Source organism: Podarcis pityusensis, assembly GCF_964106645.2.
Source record: "Podarcis pityusensis genome assembly, contig: HAP1_SCAFFOLD_121, whole genome shotgun sequence".
NCBI classification, from domain to species: domain Eukaryota; kingdom Metazoa; phylum Chordata; class Lepidosauria; order Squamata; family Lacertidae; genus Podarcis; species Podarcis pityusensis.
In genome coordinates this window covers 23,868-44,377 of record NW_028293473.1, presented here as the reverse complement: position 1 = coordinate 44,377, position 20,510 = coordinate 23,868, and the positions used below count along the sequence as shown (strand labels likewise).

General features: G+C 44.5%; 1 pseudogene across 1 annotated transcript in view; it reads right to left on the bottom strand.

Annotated features, from left to right (window-relative positions):
- Positions 1-298: 298 nt before the first annotated feature.
- The window catches only part of LOC308468922, a 35,138-nt pseudogene continuing 14,926 nt past the window's right edge, over positions 299-20,510 (bottom strand). The window contains exons 8-14 of the transcript XR_013991423.1: positions 15,683-16,242; positions 14,601-14,696; positions 14,060-14,290; positions 13,703-13,725; positions 12,583-12,704; positions 5,942-5,974; positions 299-2,519 (exon numbers count right to left, since the gene is read on the bottom strand). The product of XR_013991423.1 is annotated as an uncharacterized misc_RNA (transcript). The remainder of the gene's footprint in view (positions 2,520-5,941; positions 5,975-12,582; positions 12,705-13,702; positions 13,726-14,059; positions 14,291-14,600; positions 14,697-15,682; positions 16,243-20,510) is intronic.

Genomic DNA, 20,510 nt, shown 5'->3' with positions numbered 1-20,510 from the left:
CTTATTCATTTAAATGGGCTTACTCTGAGTAGGACATACTTGAAGCCAACCCAGAGGGTGTATAGGATTGCTAGCCATCCTAGCCCAGACGTTTCTCCCATGCATTTCAGCAGAATCCACCCGAATTCTCTCTTCTCCACCTTACAAGTTTTGCTCCAGGAAACCTGCTGAATGGGGGAACTTGGTTCTCAAAAGCCCCTTTTTCTCACAACCCAGCTGATGACGCAGGCACCCTCCTAAATTCCCTGGAGGAAGTGTCATGGGAAATGGATATTATACTGTTGAGTCTGAAACAACATAGGAGCAACAAGAAGAACAATCTTTAATAGAATCAAACACATTAGCGCATGAAACATATCCCCAAATTCTTACAGGACCATTACACAAAAGGATAAGAAGAGGGGATCTCTAAAAATACAGGTAAGTATCTGACTGTTTGCTACAAAGCACCTTGGAGAAAATAATTGTATACAGTGGTACCTCGGGTTACAGACGCTTCAGGTTACAGACGCTTCAGGTTACAGACTCTGCTAACCCAAAAATATTACCTCCGGTTAAGAACTTTGCTTCAGGATGAGAACAGAAATCGTGCTGCGGTGGCAGCCGGAGGCCCCAGTAGCTAAAGTGGTACCTCAGGTTAAGAATGGACCTCCAGAACAAATTAAGTTCTTAACCCGAGGTACCACTGTACATGGGAATCCCCCCCCCATGCGAAATCCTCTAGATTGTCATTGTTCTTTCCTCAGAACTTCTGACAGAGGCTCTTCACTGTCAGAGGGGATTTTGTTGCATTGAGGCCTGAAACCTATGTGGGGGTTACATTCCTAGAGTCAGCATGCAAAGGCAATATTGCACAAGTCAGGAAGACCCTCAAAAATGCCCCCCACGCAATTAGCGTGGTGTAGTGCTTAAGAGTGGTGGACTCATAATCTGGTGAACCGGGTTTGCTTCCCCGCACCTCCACATGCAGCTGCTGGGTGACCTTGGCCAGTCACACTTCTCTGGAGTCTCTCAGCCCCACTCACCTCACAGAGTGTTTGTTGTGGGGGAGGAAGGGAAGGGAGAATATTAGCTGCTTTGAGACTCCTTAAGGGGAGAGATGGGGAGGATATCAAGTCCAAACCCCTCTTCTTCATCATCCCTACTTGTTCGAAGCCAGAGATCTTCAGAGCTTTATGTAACCTTTCTAGAGGCCGGGAAGCAAGGTGGACTTAGAAACTCTTCCCCCCACTGCCAAAGGCCCCCCCCCCATTGATTTCTGGGCTCTGGAGTCTCTTGTGAGATCTCACACAGTCCCTTCCAAGAGCTTTTCCCGGACTCACCCTCTATTTACTAATTTGTGTTTTGACAAAGGGCTTCAGGCTGTGATCATGTAAGTTAAGTTGTGCTGAGTTTTGGACTGACTGCACCCAACTAGCAAACAGGTCTCTTTGGATATGGGGATTTTGCTGAATTGCCACCTAAGCTTCCCTGAGGAGTAGCAAAAAAAGGGATTTTTGAACTTCCATTTCCCTGGCCAGTGGAGGCTTTGGGGAAGGAAAAGGGAATCTGAGAGCAGGATTGAGGCTGAGGAAGGTTTTAAGTGATGCCAGTGCATAATTCTGATTTTATTTAGCAAAGATGATGGTATTATCTCTAGAAATCTTAAGTCAGAATTGGAGGTTGGAGAAAGAACTACATTGAAACAGGAATGTGTGTGGGGTTGCTGCTGTTTCCTAAATCATTTTCTTGCTTCTTACCCCCTTTCCAACTCCTGCACCGAAAGAAGTACTCGATTCCCAACGGAGAGAAAACAGGCAAGTTTGGAGACTGACAGGGGACCCAGTCAATCAGTGTCATTTACAAAGTTGGCTCAAGAAGGGAGAGTTGCATCATGATTGACACAAGGGATGGCCAATCACCGTTCAGCAAATATGGTTTCTCCTTAAGTGCCTGTCAGCTCAGCCCTGAAGAGGAGACTGAATGTGCCATGATGACAATGAATATACACTTGTCTGTCTGCACCTTCAGTCAAGAGAGTCTCAGGTTCCCTTTCTTGCTCACGAAAAAGTAGGGCTGGAGGGTCTCTCCTGAGAAGGGGGCTGCTGTATCTGCATGGAGAAGGGCTGTTGTATCTGCATCGTAAAAGGACACCCGTCCGCCTTCACAGTTCAGGGTCACTCGGATCCTCTCGGGCTCCTCACATGGAACAGGGGCCTTACGGGGGGAGCAGAACTTGAGCTCACCATCCGACTTCCCCAAACCCCAGATCCCTTCTGTAGTATTAAAATACAAAACCCCCTTCCTCTTCACAGACTTTCTGGCTACCCCCACCCCCCACCCCTCCTCTCTTCCCACAATGACCTCCCAGAAATGTCTGCCTGATGTGAAACCCTCACACCCCAGAACACAGCAACATGTGTCAAATCTCTTAGGGTTGTCTGGCAGGTCTTGACGCACTCCTCCCTCTCTCACACTCTTTCGATCCTCAGACAGGGTGAGGAGGGGATGTGCTGTGTCTGGATCCAAAGTTACGCTTTCTGTGGGGGCAGAGGAGGAAAGAGAAGAGAAACGACGTCAACTGGGAAGCTGACTTTTCTTTAGGCACATGTCAGAAATAGCATCCCCTCTGAAATGAACAGGGACTCCATGGCTCTGCATTGGAGACAGGGATGTCCATCAAGTTCTTAATGACTCTTGAAATATTTGCAGTTCTTTCAAGTACTTAATGCACATTCTCTACATAGAACCCTTGCAACTTCCCTGGAAGTTAAGTCAATATTAACTATGCCCATTTTTCAGATGGGAGGACTGAGGCTGAGAGACAGTGGCTTGTCTAAGGCCAAACCCACCCACCACAGTTCATGGCAGAAGGGTCTTTTGATAGTTCTATTACATCGTTGACATGAATGGCTTTCTTTTCCTATGAATTGTGTTAATCGTTAATGCATTTATTGTTGCAATCCTAAGATAAAGGGTGACACACACACACACACAAAAAACCCACAAAAAAAATTATCACCTTCAATGCAAAGACCCCATCCTGGCTCCCCAGACCTGATTTGGCTATATAACTCGTCTTTTTCTTCACTGTTCCTCACATTTATGGAAAAGGTGGGCAGTGGAAGCACAATGAGAAGCCCATTTAGAAATTACCGGTAGTCAGGCTGGTGGACATTAGGATGAAGATCTGCTCTGCAGTCCTCCCCCTCCTCCTGCCACGTTGTAGAAAGTTAGTCAAGCAATTCCTTTTTAAAGACACACATTTGTACAGTGGCCTTTGGAAATTAAGTGGGATATTGGATGTTGCAAGTGCTGCTATTAGTAAAAAAAAAAAGTAAAATGTAATGGGTTTTGCTAATTTATTGTTGTCTTGATTAGCCTTTATGTATTTTACTTACTGCTGTTTTCTAAAAGAATCCCAGAATATAATTTTAAAGATAAGTAGGAGCTTCCTTTATGCTGCCACCTGCTGCCCCTTTCCCAGCTCTTATGAATCCCTTTTTGTGGTTTTCAGGATCAGACCAGACTGGACTTCTGTCTTCCCATTGAGCCTTTCCTCCTAGTCTGTGCTGTAATTCTGTCCTGCTCTTTAAAGTTTACTCAAGTTTCTCTAGTTTAAGCAGAGACGTCATGTCTCCCCTCCAACAGAAAAGCTGAGGGAAGACCCCCAATCTTGCAGGGAAGCCAGACCCCTGGAGTTCACACTCAGGCAGCCCCCAGCTCCCTCCACTGACACCAGAACCCATTCACCTTCTCGCCCCCCAAAGGTTGTTGCAGCCATTTTCTGAGCTATTTGTGTTCATGCATTTCCCACTCTTACACCTTACTCTTACATAAAAGGGGTGGGGATCTGGTATGGCTCAAAGGGATATTTCCCCCTCATGTGCCGGGAGCCTTTGGCTACACACCACCCCTGTGTCTTATTGAGATTCGGCACAGAAAAGCCAGCCATCCTGGGCTGGGGGCTTCCTAAGAGTCTGCAGGATCAGGCCAAGAGCCCCTGTAGCCCAGCAAGCTGCTCTCACGGAACAGATGCCTCTGGGAAATAAGGCATGGATGGAAGTCCAAGTCCAAGCAGGGACTCCCTAATTCACATCAATCTTTTACCTCACATCACATGGCAGACCATGCTTGACAGGACAGGTAAAACTGGCAGCAGGTGCTCTCACCCTCCTTGAAACCACCATTCACGTTTCAGTTACATATTAAATGTAATGTTATAGCCCATCCTTCCAGACAGATTATAAAAAGAACAACAGTACCCAAAAAAGTATTTCTGTGCTCTGATTGACACTCCCTGTCTAAAATGTCCGGCTCGGGATTCTTGACAGGAGCGGTCAAGCAAGAACAAACATGATTATCTCTTGTGTTTGGTTAGAGCATTGCAGAAAATTGATAGTTCTGCCCTTTAAATTGACATCTATTACATAGTTGCTTCCTTTCGCTATGACTTGTTTTAATGCATTTATTGTTGCAATCCCAAGATAAGAGGCCTTTATTAAAGCCAAACCCAGTAAAATCTAGGAAGTGCCATTCCCACCCTTTAAATTGCCACCTTCAATGCAACCCACCTTCAATGCAAAGACCCCATCCTGGCTCCACAGACCTGATTGGCTGTATGACTCACATTTATGGAGTGGAAGCATCATGAGAAATTCATTTTAAAAGTGCTCATTTAATGTGTCAACATGAATAGAAGTTATAAATATTGCAGCTGTTGTATAAGGGATTATGATGATGACTGGAATGTCATTGAAATCGATAAGATTTTAGAACACAGAAACAAAGAAAATTATCAATTCTAGCACCTTAAATAAGTTATATAATTTGATATTTGAGTGATTTACATTAGAATTGTATTATAAATTGGTATTGTTATAACGATGCTATTATTATAATTGATTTTTTTTAAAAAAATTAAAAATTGGTCAGGCTAATGGACATTAGAAAGAAGATCTGCTCTGCAGTCCTCCCCCCCCCCTGCCATGTTAAGGAAAGTTAGTCAAGCGATTTCTTTTTAAAGACACACATTTGTACAGAGGCCTTTGGAAATTAAATGTGACATTGGATGTTGACAGTGCTATCAGTCAAATTTTTTTTTGTTAAACATAATGGGTTTTTCTAGTTCAGTGTTGTATTTATAAGGCTTTATGCATTTTACTCACTGCTGTTATATTTAAAATTATATTCTGGGATTCTTTTAGACAAGTAAGAGTTCCCTTTATGCTGCCATCTGCTGCACCATTTCCAGCTCTTATGATTCCCTTTTTGTGGTGTCCAGGATCAGGCCGGACTGGACTTCTGTCTTCCCACTGAGCCTTTTTCCACGTTCTGTGGTGAAATACTGTCCTGCTCTTTTAAGTTTACTCAGGTTTCTCTAGTCCACCATCATCTCATGTCTCCCTTTCAATACAAAAGCTGAGGGAAGACCCCCATCTTGCAGGGATGCTGGACCACTGGAGTTCACACTCAGGCAGCCCCCAGCTCCCTCCACTGACACCAGAACCCATTCACCTTCTCGCCCCCAAAGGCTGTTGCAGCCATTTTCTGAGCTATTTGTGTTCATGCATTTCCCACTCTTACATAAAAGGGGTGGGGACCCTGTATGGCTCAAAGGGATATTTCCCCCTCATGTGCCGGGAGCCTTTGGCTTCACACCACCCCTGTGTCTTATTGAGATTTGGCACAGAAAAGCCAGGCATCCTGGGCTGGGGGCTTCCTAAGAGTCTGCAGGATCAGGCCAAGAGCCCCTCTAGCCCAGCAAGCTGCTCTCACGGAACAGATGGCTCTGGGAAATAAGGGGAAATAAGGCATGGAAGGAAGAGCTGCAGTGGCCTGGTCTTTTGAGAAGCGGATCCCCTCTCTCCCGAATTTGTGCCTGGGGAAATGGAAGGGGAAACCCAGCCAGATGAGTGGGGTATAAATAATAAATTATTATTATTATGATGATTAAAAGTACCTTTTCGCAGCTGAAGTCCATATTCCACAGTGTCTGGAAGAGAAAAGGGAACAGAAATTTAGCATCACACCATCATTCAGATAACAAACCTGGAAAAACAATATGAGCTCATGAGATTGTAGCCAGGTGTTGTGGACTACTTGGCCATGCCAGCTGGAGATTATGGGAGTTGGCAGTTAAACCTACCTGAAACTACGTGAAACCTACCTTAAAATGAAACTCTCCATGCTGGCTATCCCTGCAGAACCAGGGCAGGGGTGATGTCAAGGTTCAGACTTACCCAAATCTTGGGAGGAGGAGCAGGACCCCCAGAAGATCCCCCCATCAGCAACAAGATCCAGACATTCCTGTTCCAGGACAGGAGGCCTCAACCCCTCTGCTCCTGGCTGGCTCTTGGACAGCCCCCCTCCTTTCCTCCTCCTGCCCCCCCCCTTACGTTAATCTCAGGGGCAAAGGAACAGAAGATATGCCCAAAAAGCTGTAGGCGAGGCTAGCTGGGAAATGGTTGAGATGTGTGAAAGCACCCAAAGCATGGCTAAGAGATGTGAAGACGTCAAGTACAAATTTTTACAGACAACTCGCGGCTTAAGGGAGGGTTACATCCTTGGCGATTGTGCAAAAAGGCAAATCGAGGAAAGTCAGAATGACCCCCGGATTCACCCCTGCCATCTGCAATCTCAAGATGGCCCCATGAGATCTCGCAGGAGCCTCTCAGAGCCTCGTAATCATGGTAGAGGTCTTAAAAGCGATTTGTGTGCCCGCCAGGCTTCCCCAAGATCTCACAAGAGTTTCCAGAGTCCAGCAAGAAGGGTTTACCATCCCCTTTCAATTGCATAAGAAAAATCAGTTGTGAGTCATCTACATAGGAAAGTGCGGCTCCTAGATAGTGAAAGAGAATAGATAAACCTTCTATTTTCACACTCAAGTTCGAGTTTTATTGCGGCAAAAGCCAGTAACACTAAACACAAGATCAAACAACAAGAAATCAACAACAACATCAGAAAAGAAAAAGATTACACAAGGGAACTTCGCAGTGTGCCATTCAACAGAGATTTACGCTTCCTAATTACTAAAGTGCAAAATTTGGCCACCTCATATGATATTGCGCTTGAGGAATCTTCCAGGAGGTATTTCCGTAGAATTTCGGGGGAGGATTCCAAATAATGTTGTAGGGGTATAAATTTTGATAAAAGCTGCAAAATAAGTTGAGCTCGTTCTTCACTATAAAATTCGCAAAATAAAAGAATGTGTGTGACAGATTCTACCTTATTAGACATACAGGAGCAGAGACGCGCATGCATTGGTACCCACGTGAATTTGCCGTACAGGACTGCTGAGGGCATTGTCTCAAAGCGGGCTCTAGAGAAAGCCCATCTATAAGCTCCGTTAGTGATGTTAGTTAAGTAAGGGGCAGCTGCAAAATTAGGGCAAGCTTTTAAACATCTATACGTCTCCGGGAGTAGGGCGCCTTCTTGTTGTAATTCGACATCGTAAGGTCTCTGAGTGATAATTGCTTTTGCCTTATTCAGAGTTCCAATAAAAAGATTTTCAGGGTTTAGGCCAATTTGTTTGATCTTGTTAGTTATTTGCATAAGCCAAGGAGGATAGGGAACTGCGGCCAGGAAGCAAGGTAACCGTCCCTTAGGATTGTAATGGATTTTCAGCCAGAGGGATATTGCTTGCTCCCAGACTTTTAATTCCACTCTGGGCAGTCCTGCCTCTTGCCTTAAGACTGCATTAGGTGTACACTTAGGGGTAGCGAATAATGATCTTAAGAATTTAGATTGTACTGTTTCAAGGGTCTTAAGGTTGACAGAGAGGCTAATTTGAGAGCCATATAGGAGTTGGGCTAAAGATTTTGCCTGAAAAACTGTTAGGGCCATCGGGAGGAAGCCAGCTCCTTTCCTTCTGAATAATCTAAGGATAGCATTTGCACTTCTTCCTGCTGATATAGCTGATGTGGTCAAGTGTGCTGAGAATTTGGCATTATAAGAGAAAGTAATGCCTAAGTATTGGAAGGTCTTAGTCTGTTCAATGGCGTTTCCCTTTATACTCAAATTATCTTTCCTGAAGGAGCGGTTAAAATGTACAATTTTAGTTTTGGCAAAGTTAATTGTTAACAGTTCAGTGTTACATTGGTCACTAAACTTTCCTAAGGCACGTTTCAGACCCACTTTGGTTTGAGAGAGAAGAACAGCGTCATCCGCATACATTAAAACTGGTACTTTTCTGCCGTTAGAGAACACGGGGGGGGGGGGGGTTTCGATTTCACGGCAGCATGTGACCAGGGAGTTAACATAGATGTTGAATAAAAATGGGGCTAATAGGCATCCTTGTCTAACTCCTCTTTGGACTGGGATTTCTCTAGAGAGTCTGCCGTCCTGTGTGAGTCTTATCTGGAGGGTACTGTTCTCATGAAGCTTAATCATCAGAAGTAGTAACCTTCTGTTAATACCCATATTGGCCAATTTGGCCCAGAGCCTACTCCTGGATACAGAATCAAATGCTGCCTTTAGGTCCACAAAGGCCGCATACAATGAATTTTTCCAATGTTTCACATACTTATAGACAAAGTAATCTAACACTAAGCAGTGATCAATGGTGGAACGTCCAGATGTAAACCCTGCTTGTTCAATTTCTAGCAAGTTATTATGATCTAACCATTCACATAATTTTAGGCATAGATGTTTTGTATAAAGTTTACAGATCACATTCAGAAGACTAATTGGTCTATAATTAGATGGGCCAGAGGGGTTGCCCTTTTTAAATATAGGAACAATTATAGCTAGTCCCCAATCTTTAGGGATTTCAGTTGTCTTATCTATATATGAGAATAGATTTGCAAGGACCGGGGCCCACCAGTTTATTTGCGCTTTCAGAAGTTCAGCGACGATGAAATCACTTCCTGGGGCTTTGCCAGATTTCATTTGTAGAATTAGCGAAGTGATTTCAGTTTCAGATGTTGGGGGCCATGGTGTATCATTATCTAAGGGGATGTTAAGCGGCGCAGAAGGACGATGTTCCCTAAACAGCACTTTATAGTGCTCTTCCCATGAATTTGCAGGGATTATTGTGCCCTCATTAGGAGCTTTGGTTTGACTGGAGATAATTTTCCAGAAGTTGGTATTGTCTTTTTCTATTGACGCTTTTGTGAGGGCCTGCCAGATGAGAGAGTCTGCGGTTCTTTTTTTGGTTTTTAGTAACTCTTTGTAGTTCTTTTTTTTAAGTTGTAAGTCTAATTTAGTGATAGGGTTAGGATTTTGCTGGAAGACCTTAAAGCATTCCCTGAGTATAAGTTTTGCCTGAGTGCATTCGTGGTCAAACCATTTTTTGTTGGTAGGGGACTCATTTTGGTTAGATCTCCTGGGTCTTGACAATAACGGTTGGAGTTTTCGGATTAATGTGTTATAATGGTCAATTGGGGAGGTCTCTTCAGTGTCGTTGGAAGTCAGATCAGCCCAGAGGAGTTGACCTTCCATTGATTGTGTCCAAATGCTAAAATTGTTATTAACATAAGGGGACCATTTAATTCTGGATCTGCCTATTTGTTGTAAAGCATTAGGATCAGGTGCCTGTGGGGCAAGCCCACATCTAGAGGGTTCCCAGAATTCAGTCCTTTTAAGATTTAGGGGTAAATGGTCACTTTCGGTTCTTATATCTACAGTAAATTCAATATATTCATCAAAGAGTTCTTGGGAGACAAGGATGTAGTCAATAACAGAATGCCTTAAGCCTGACCAATAAGTAAATTGGCCAGGGCAGTCTCCCGAGGAGAGGCCGTTTAAGATAACAAGGTTTAATCTAAGTGCCATTAAAAAAAGACATGTACCAGCAAAATTGGTAACTGGGTCAAGTGAGTGACGCCTGAATAGGGGCCAATGTTCATCATTAGCATTTAGGGGACCTATTCCACTTTCGTTGATTAACTGTTCGTCTGAGTGGCCTAACCTTGCATTAAAATCCCCACCAATAATTAAGGAGGCAGAGGGAAACTTATTTGAGACAAGGAGAATGCAGTCTTCCAGTTCGTTCCAGATGTTTTTCAGATCAGTTTGTTTCATAAGTGGGTGAATATAAACATTGATACATATGATCTTAAAGTGGGTAGAGAATATTTTAACAGCCAAAATCCATTTTTTATCGATTTTCAATTGGATAGGAGAGGTTCCTAGATCTGTCGATACGAAGGTGCTCAGACCTCCCGCCGGTCTTCCGCCTTTTGGGCCGATTGAGGCACAGGAATGGAAAGCAAAATAATTGTGTAGTTCAAAAGGATTTTGCATCCAGGTTTCTTGGAGCAGGATGATCTTGAACTGTGATACATAGGATAGAACGTCTTTGTCCATTGTTTTTGATTGCCATCCAGCAACGTTCCAGGATAGTAGTAGAGGTGAGGGACATTTTGTCTCTTTTAACAGTCAAAACGGAGGGGGGGCAGACTCTCTGTTAAAGACAGAAGATGTAACAAAAAAGTCAGTTATTTTACTTTGGGAAGATGGTAACTGTGAGGAGCCCTCCAAATTAAAGTTTTTAACAATTTGGTTCGACTGTTGGCACACCGTGGATGATCCACTGAGAGTAGATCCCTGAACAGGAAGTCTCTTCATTTCGAAATTCTTGGTACAACTTGACAGAGAAATACCCAGGGAGGGGGAAATTGAGTCCGTCGGAGTAAACCCTCTCGCAGATTTATCATCCGACATTCGGATGATTTTATTGATGCGTCCCATCGGGTCTTCAATCATTTCCGACGGCGGGTCCCGAGGTGTAACATTCGCAGTTTCCTTTGAAGGAGGTAATTGAGGGGGCATCACGGGGGTGGGAATTGCGGAAGACTCTCTCAGGGGCATCACTTGTGAACTACTTCTATCTCTGGTCGAAACTGGAGAAGATTCTAGCTCTGGCATAGATGAGTGAGTTAAAGAGGGATTTGAGTCAAGCAGGGAAATCAGAATTTCGTCCTTAGGTATGTTGGTCAATGAATATAGATGAAAGTTCAGTGAGGATGGCAGAGCCTGGTCGTCTCGTGATGTAGCGCACGGGGCAGAAACAACTTGAAGATTTGAGTCTTGTCGGATGGTTTTTGATTTCAGAGTGGGGCTGAGCTGAAGAAGGTCGACCACTTCTGTCCGGTGAGCCCAAGTGGGATTATTTGAGACATCATTAGTATCTTCCCCTCTATGTAGGACTTGCAAAAGCTGAGATTTAAGCGTGTCAAATCTTTGCATCATCACCGACTGTTCTTTCGGAGGGAGGGCTCTGAATGAATCAATAAGTTCCCTTTCGTCAAGGGCAGTCTGCAGGTTATCGTCCTCATATATGGCTGTTTGAGAAGGTATCGAGTTTGGTCGAGGATGGCACGCTGCAGAGTCATCGCGGTTGGGCCTGACAGTATTTTGAAGTAAGGCAAAGTCTCTTGTCCTAATGTCCTCACCGCCAGGGCACCTATTTAGAAGGGGTTTGATCTTGCTGTCTGTAAAAACCCTCGTTGCTACAATGTCGGCCATGGACAAAAGCGTTTTCCTCCTAACAGTAATAGATGGTATCTTTTCAGAGTGGAACGCAAGTATCACCTTCAAGAAGTTGGTCTGCCGGGGAAGGAGCATCACAGCATATAGGTCAATCTGATGTTTCTTAATTTTTAAAAGTTTGCTTGAACAGTCTTTAGCCCCTTCTAGCGTTGACCATCTTCCTATTTCCGACCTGACAGAAAGGCAACTTTTCTTGGGTTGCAGAGTTAATATCTGATTGTTCAATTGGGAATTTAAGATATATTTAATTTTAGTCTCCTTTATTTTATCTGAATTGGGGTGAGGCAATAAGTTTTTCACCTCACAAACTGAAGATTGTGTTGTTGATTCAAGTTTTTCGATTTTCATCAGGATATTGGATAATTGTGAAGATACCTCGTCCAGCCTTTTAAAAATACAGTGAAGGGTCTTAATTACTAAGTGTAACTGCTCACAACCGGGGAACTCCCCCATAACAGATGCCAAACCATCTTCCTGTGATGAGAGTTTTTCTTTCGTATTCTCCTTTACAGGCTTTACTTTTGAAACATTTTGAGTCATCGGAATTGGAGTAGCTTCTAAATCAATTAGAGGTAGGAAGCGATTTTGGGTTTCCACTGCAAAGCACTGCTCGGCATGGTCACTCCCTCCTCCATTCCGGTGTGGCACCAACCTTGATAGTTTTGGTTTAGGGGATGATAGGGGCTCGTCAAAGTCTCTCAAGCGTTTTTTCTGACCCATGCTTTTCCTCATAACACTTGACACGCAATTAAGATAATGGCGTTCTCAACTCTTTTAGCAGCTAAAGCCGGCCCGCTGATACGAGAGAAACAAAGAGCAGCTTACAGCAGTCTGGAGCAGGGCCAAATCTCTCAGAGAGTTTCCATAGCATGCGGCTGCAGCAATTATAAAATACCTCAAAAACTGACTGAGTCAGTTAAGATAAAAATATAAAAGATTAAAAGAAGATTAAAAGAAGTCCGAAGAGCACCGGCAAGCACGTCTTACCTCGGCGCCATGTTGTTTCGACCTTCTATTTTCCTGGCTTGGCTAATATTCCCTATGACCTGAAGCTTGTTATGAACACTTCTAAACATCCAGCTAACAATACTTTCAGTCCTTCTTTACTACCTCTGAATTTTTTCATGACTCCCTCCAGGAAGGGATTTAGATCTCTGAAGTCCCAGATCTTCCACTTCAGGGCAGGAGGAAAAGCCACAGGAGGATCCTCTAAGTTCTCCTTCTCCTGAGACCTGGGAGGAGAAGAACAAAGTCAAGCCACCATCTTTCCAATGCAAGGAGCTTTCTGACAAGGCAGACGTCTCATCCTGATGATAAAGGCACCATGGAAATATCATGAAGACTTGAGAGCAGGGTTTTCCTATGGCAAAAAGGAGCATCTAGAGAGCACCTAAGAAGCTGAAGGAAAACCGACACACCTGCTTCCAAAATATACTGAAGGAAATATATGAATATGAGATTGAAGGTAAAGAAGCTGATATATGCAAATTATTTTTTTGAAGAAAAAACAGTACTGGGTCCCTATGCAGAGATTTTAGGACTGCACTAGTGTTAGTGATGCATTTAAAGTGATTAATGAGCAAAAGAAAATAGATTTGGTATGTGCATTTCTGAAATATAAGGAAGTTCAGAATGCTTTAGAATGGCTTTTGCAATTAACATTATAAATGTATTTTAGCACAGTGGTTAGATTTTCAAAATGGAAGATTCTCAAAATTCATGAGTGTCTAAAGTTGTTTGGACTCGGATCCTGATAACCGCGGATTTCACACTGGCATCTGGTTAGGCACTGTGAAAACAAAATGCTGGACTAGATGGGCCGCTGGCCTCATCCAGCAGGGCCCTTTATCACATTCTTATGTCTGAGGAAGAACCTGCAGGAGCCAGAAAGACACTGGATATTTAAGGGTAAGTTATAGTGAAGATATTTACAAGCCCCTTTGGGATGTCCCCCCTTTTTGTATCAATTGCAGAGTAAATGATTCCATCACAGAGAAGGGCCTCCAGAAATATGCAATGGGAATGGCTTCCTGTCTGTGATTGTACATAGATGGGATCAATAGCGACAAATTACCACAAAAATGTGTCCCTATTTTTGTCTGTGATTTTGTGAAATTGACGATGAAGTCCTAAGCTATCTCTGGAAGGAGAAACTGGAGAGTGAGGTTCTCACTTGTTAAGCAGGAACTTTCCTAGCATCAGAATAAGGCAGGGGTTTTCCATCACTTACCTCTGCAAGAAGCTTCCAATATCCTGGAAGGAAAGAAAGAAAGATGTCAGTGGAGCCATTTCTGCAGTCAGTTATAAATACTAAGCAGCTGAGTGGCAACTGCTGGGAATCACAGGTGTGGAGAGCACTACTGTTTTTTAGGCTTCTCAGAGACCTCTGGTTGGCCAATGAGAGAACATGATGCTAGAATGAAGGGGCCTGTGGTTTCATCTAGCAAGGCCCCTTTTGCAACCCCAGGACTGACGCCTTTCACCCTTCATGTACTGTTTTCCTTCCAGCAACAATTTTATGTGACTAAGGAATGCCTGTGGTTTGAAGCAGCACATTCCACCCTCTCACATCAGGATGAGGCCTCACCTGCAGGAGTTCACTCTCTGGTTCCTGAAGCTTCTCCTCCATCTCCCGGATGAGGCTGTCAAGAGAGGAGAGTTCCCTGGATAGTCTGGCCAGGTGATCCTCCCTTTGGGCTGCAATCTCCTTCTCCACTTCTGCCATCTGGGCCAGAAAAAGCTTCTCTTTTTCTTCCAGAAACTGGTGCAGTCGCCTGAACTCAGCCACCATCTTTTCCCTCTCTGCACCTGTTTGTTTCTGCAGCAAAGAGATTGAAAGAAGAGAAGAGTGGGCCAAGATCAGGCATCTAGTCTGCTCTTGCAGGATGAAGAGGCCAGTTATCCAAATTCCACTGGAAAGCCACTTCTGACATATTCAGCGGAGAAAGAGCTTCATAAAAACTTACAAGCCCACCCTCACCTTTAAATGGCCTTTCATGCTCTGTAGGAGATCAGGCCATTCAAAAATAAACCTCTTTCTGTATTCCATATTCATTTCCGCCCCTCCCACCCATATTGATTTTAGACTATAGCATTTTTCACCTTAAAACAGTAACAATGGTGCTTACAAGCAGGTCCTGGATTTCCTTTTCTGTGTCTGCTTTAAATACTAGAATTTTCTCTCTCTCCTTCCTCACATTGTCTAGGCAGCTGCTGATCTGATCCTGAAAAGAAACAGAATCCAAGTTGGGCTGCATTACACATTAACAGGGAAGCTGAATCGTATGTTTGCTCCCTGCCCCACATCCCTGGGTCTTTTGCAGAGGTTCCCCTTTTTCATCCCAGAGGAGGCAGAAATGGGGCTGCCCTATATCAGAGCTGAGAAACATGGGGGGTTTGCTATTTTGAGAGATCTGCATTGGCTCCCAGTACGTTTCCGAGCACGATTCAAAATGTTGGTGCTGACCTTTAAAGCCCTAAACGACCTCGGTCCTGTATACCTGAAGGAGCATCTCCACCCCCATCGTTCTGCCCGGACACTCAGGTCCAGCGCCAAGGGCCTTCTGGCGGTTCCCTCGCTGCGAGAAGTGAGGCTACAGGGAACCAGACAGAGGGCCTTCTCGGTAGTGGCGCCCGCCCTGTGGAACGCCCTCCCATCAGATGCCAAAGAGATAAATAATTACCTGACATTCAGAAGACATCTTAAGGCAGCCCTGTTCAGGGAAGTTTTTAATATGTAACACGTTACTGTTTTTAACACTGATTGGGAGCTGCCCAGAGTGGCTGGGGAAACTCAGCCAGATGGGCGGGGTATAAATAATAAATTATTATTATTATTATTATTATTATTATTATTATTATTAATCCCCCACACTGAGCACACCTCCAACATCTCCCTCCTCCTTTTTATTAAATTAATGCTAGATGTTGCAATCTTTCCTCCCAGGGGAGTTACTGCAGCCTGCATTCAGGGGGTCACTGGGCACACTTTAATCCCTCAAAAAGAAAAATAAATGTTTATTGTATAAAGTTTCAGAAGTTAGTTTTATCAGGCTGCACAAGAATTCCCTTTGGGCTCCAAGTGGAGAGAATACACTACAATATTATTATTATTATTATTATTATTATTATTATTACTACTACTACTACTACAAGCCCCTCTAGTCTGCAGCTCTTCCACCCCCAAGAAAGACCCACTGCCATTTCCCACCTTGTACTCCTGGGACGCCTCCTCCAGAGGAACCACCTCGTGGCTTTTGTGCTCCTTGGATCTGTCACACACCACACAGATGGGGCTTTGGTCCTCCTGGCAGAAGAGCTTCAGGGGCTCCTGGTGCTTCTCACAGACCCTTCCTTTTCCTTCTCCCTCCTCTTTTCTGCCCAGAAGGCTGAATTTCTTAATTATTTCTACAAAATTTGCCAGCTGCTGGTTTCTCCTGATGCTGCCTTGCTCCACTGTTTTCCTGCACTGAGGGCAGGAAGCCTCTCCCTCGGATTTCCCCCAGCACTGGGTCAGGCAGGATCGGCAGAAGTTGTGCCCGCACTCCGGGATGATCACTGGATCCCTGAAATACTCCAGGCAGATGGGGCAAGTGGCTTCCTCGCAGAGATCCCGGACGGGACCCCCAGAAGCTGCCATGGCTGCTGCCTCGCCAGGAAGAGAGAGCTGGTTTCGTTTTCTCTCTTTTGCGTCAGCAAATGGGAGGGTTTCCTTTTCAGGAAATTCAGGTGTCTCTGTTGCCTTGGAGTTGGGTGGAGCTCCAAGCCGCTCTGATATAGAGGAAATATATGGTTTTATATATTTTATTTTAAATGTTTTTAAATGGAATGCTCATATTTGGTGGCTGGTTTTTTAAGGAACCATTTCCCTGCGAGAGCTGGTGGAGTTTATTGTTGTTGTCGTTTAACTATCAGCATGTCAGCCTCAGACTACTTTGCAAGCTGATGAATGAATTGCCCCGCCCCGCCCCCCCCCCGCCTTGCTCCATTGACATCTCCTTTCTAGTTAGCAGCCCCCACATACAGAGGAGAAGCAGCCCAGCCCTCCATCCCGGTGCCAGTTTTTAGTGAGTCGGACTGACAGAATCGTCGCGTCTGATAATGTGCAATAACCTCTGGAACCAACTCTGCAAACGGCCTTTGCAAATCATAGATCAACTAAATGGCATCCAGATATTTGCCAGTCACACCACGGGGCACCTATTAACAGCAGGTGCTTTCAATTAGCCCTTTATCAGTGAATTTTAAGGTCTCAAATATAGAATAAAGATTCATAAATGCACACATATCTAAATATATGAACCATGTATCTAAAATACTACGGGAGAGCAATCCTGAAGCGATTTTGACTCCCCCAATGACCCCAAATATTATTCTGAAGGAAGGGAGTCAAATGGGGAAAGTCTTCTCATTTTCTCTTTGCTTGCAAATCCTGTTTTAAGGGCATGTTTGTGTATGAATAGGGTGAGCCTCTGACCTGGACTCAGGAACTAAACTATTAACCATCACCACAGAATGGCCAGGCTGCCCTTTCTTGTTTCCAACTTCAAGCTTCAAATGGGGTGGGCTGAAGTAATCTCAACAAAATCCCTGTTTCCTCTCCATCCTCCCCGCTAAACCAATGAATCTTCCTGCAGTCCAGGTGAATTTTTAAGCTGCTCTTCAGGTCCAGCTTCCTCCATTTTCCCCCCATCCACTGATCCCATCTCCAGTCAGTCCATCCTCTCAGAAAAATTAACATTAACCATGGAACCTTTTATCTTTCTTTTTTATTTTTTGGTGTAGGGGAAGAGTTCTCACTCTTTTCACTTGTGATTTTTTTTATCTTTATGTACTGCTGAATTATTCTTTTTCGGTGGTTGACACATTCCTCATAAAATTCTTTACAAATCACACTTTAAAAAAATAATTCAATGTTGATGCTCTGAACATTTCCCCCTGACATTTCATTTGATCCATGCTGAAGTGAGGGTCCCCTTCTTAATTTGGGTCTATGTTCAAGCGTAAAAATGAAGACAAAACATTTGAGGCCATTACAGATCCACCCAAAATTGTTTTCCGTTTCATATTCTGGATCCTTGTGGATTATTATGATTCCTGCTGTCTCTGTGTTGACATTTTGCAGAAGGGTCTTTAACTGAATAAAAGGCTGAGGGGACAGTTCTTTTGGGGTGGATGTCCTCAGGCCCGTAGTCAGCCTAATAGTTCCAGGAGAACAACAAAAAAGTAGCACAAGCAGCAGTTTATCCCAACGGACACACTAATGTTTTTGTTGTTTTCATTAAGTCAATATTAATGAGGATTATGATAATGATAACTGTAACCTGCACAGCTTGAGAGTACTATACCAGGCCAAATGGGCATCCCAAAGTGGGAAAGGGATCCTGAGGGATCCTGACCAGGGCTTCAACAGAAGTGCCAGTCATATCAGCTGGAAAATCCTCCAGCCTCTGAGGGTGGACCATTCTCATGGGTGCCCCACCTCTGCAGAGGGGAAATGGTGCTGAAAAAGCCTAATTTCAACAGGAAGTGATTTGACCAGGACAACAGACTGAGGTCAATTATCTCCCAGTTTCAGATCACTCTCTTCCTGCCCGGTCAAAAAGACAAGAGTCAGAGTGTGACCTGTGATATTAATCAGGCCAACAGCATGTTGGGACAGCCCCATGGTTGTCAAGGCAGCCATGAATTCCTGAGCCACCACCCCCAGAGTCAGTCGCCTCAGCATGGAGGTTGAAGCCCCCCAGATGCAGCAGTCTGGGAGCCCCCAACTCTGCCACCAAGACTGGCTCTGCCACTCAGGCAGGGGGACTGCTGGGGAGCGAGGCCAGCAGTAAACTAGCAGAATCCCATATCTGTCCCAATTACTCAGTGCCAGGAACGAACACTGTAGATCCCTATTCATCTGGAGAGAGAAAGAGGAATCTCTCTGGACCACAGCAACCCTCCACTTGCTGGCTCTCAAGTCTGCCCTGATGCTGAAACAAGTACCCAGGTAGGCACAACTGGGCGAGACCAACTCCATCTTGTTTATCCACCCAGGCCTCAGGAATACAGACCAGACGTGGGTGACATTGTAGTCTAAACCACTGAGCCTCTTGGGCTTGCAGATCATAAGGTGGGCAGTTCAAATCCCTGCAACGGAGTAAGCTCCCGTTGCTGAGTCCCAGCTCCTGCCAACTTAAGCAGTTTGAAAGCTTACCAGTGCAAGTAGATAAATAGGCAAGAAGGTAAATGACATTTCCATGCACTCTGGTTTCCATCACAGTGTTCCATTGCACCATAAGTCGTCTAGTCATGCTGACCACATGACCCGGTGATGTAGACTGAAATGAGGGGGCGGGTACTCTATATGAAATATGTCTTCTCTAACAAAACCTGACACTGTGGTGAAAGAGTACTCAATGCTAATGTCAAATGTATACATATGAAGAAAAGGCAACGATGTGAAATGTGTTAATGGCTGATTAAGAGTAATGTTTTCCACAAATGTAGTCACGTATGTATTTTCGCCTGTACCACTGTATACTGAGGAATTAATCCTTCTAATGTCTGATTTCCGAAGATGTATGCCCCACACTTCCATCCACCGGGTCTGCAAGGAAACTATATCCATTCATAAAATCCACACACATTTATTGAATGAACCATTCACAAAACTATATAAAACACCAGACACCAATAAGGGCAGCATCTCCCTCAAAAATGGCCCATCTAGCTAAGATGGTGAGAAGTTGTTCACACCCAGGCACTGCAAGTAAGGGTTGTTGTCCACAGCTCAGCGATTGTGTCTGGCATCTGTCCTATGAAGCAAAATGTCATGGCCTAAAAGGTAGCTGCTGTTTCTTTAAACGAAGAAACAAAAGGAACTGAGGCCCACCATGAATTGGCAAAGCCTGCATGACACATGCTGCCTTTCAGCTATAAATATATATACTGTGCATATGGGATGGTTGTTGGTTGGTTGCATTTGAGGTGTGTAAAGCTGTGTCAGAGGTGATTGGAGACGAAGACTTCAAAGAATAAAAGCTGCATTCTTTAAAGCACTCTTTTTTAAAAGACTATTTGTGCCAGCTAGCGATAAAGAACCAGGCAAAGGAGTCGAATGAGGTCACTTCTTTTTCTAAGACACTGAGGAAATAGTCATTAGTAAGGTCAGACACCAGCACCAGGTAGTTAAGGAAACATGAATATCAACTACAGTACTCAAACATCAACCACCATCACCTGTGTAAAAGTTATCTGTAACCTTATCTCCGACACCTCCTCTCTTGACATTTCTGTGACACGCATGATGGGGAAGGGAAGGAGAGAGGGACACCTGAGGAGGGAAATTATAAATATGTGTTTATCCTTTTGTTCAGGGTTCTTGCCTATCTTGCATAAGTGGGTCAAGACCCTGCTGCAGCAAGAAAAAAAGAAGAAAAAAGAAAGAAAAGACCCTGCTGCAGCAGAAGATAAAGATCGGGTGAAACTGCCGCTTTGCTCCGACTTGCCTTGATTGTTCTGTTTCCCTCCGGCCTACTGAAACTCCTACCTGGGCTCCTCTGACATTCCCATAAGGAAAAGGAGTATCGTATTTGATTTGTCTTCTTCACTGGAAAGCTGCCTGTGGACAAACACCAGCTCCCTTGGCCTGAAAGCGAGATGAGCGCCGCAACCCCATAGTTGCGTTTGACTGGACTTAACTGTCCAGGGGTCCTTTACCTTTACCTATTATCTCATCCCCAATCAAATCATGGAAGAGAGGAACTTTATTCACAGCCAACCTGGCATTAACCGCCAGTCAGGGCTGGCTGATAGGATATTGGTTCCTCAGGTTGGAGGGAGTGCTGGAACACGGCACCTTCACCACCGCCCTCTGCTGTGGGCCCTTGATCCTTTCTTCCCTGTCTCCCACACCATACTTCCCTTTGAACAGGGCAGGAGATCCGTGGAGTTGGAGATGTCCAGTCCGGAGCTGAAGGGCTGAGGTGTCGGAGGAGACACATTGAAAAGCTTTTGGGGGGTGGGTATCCTCAAGCCCATAGGACGCGGGT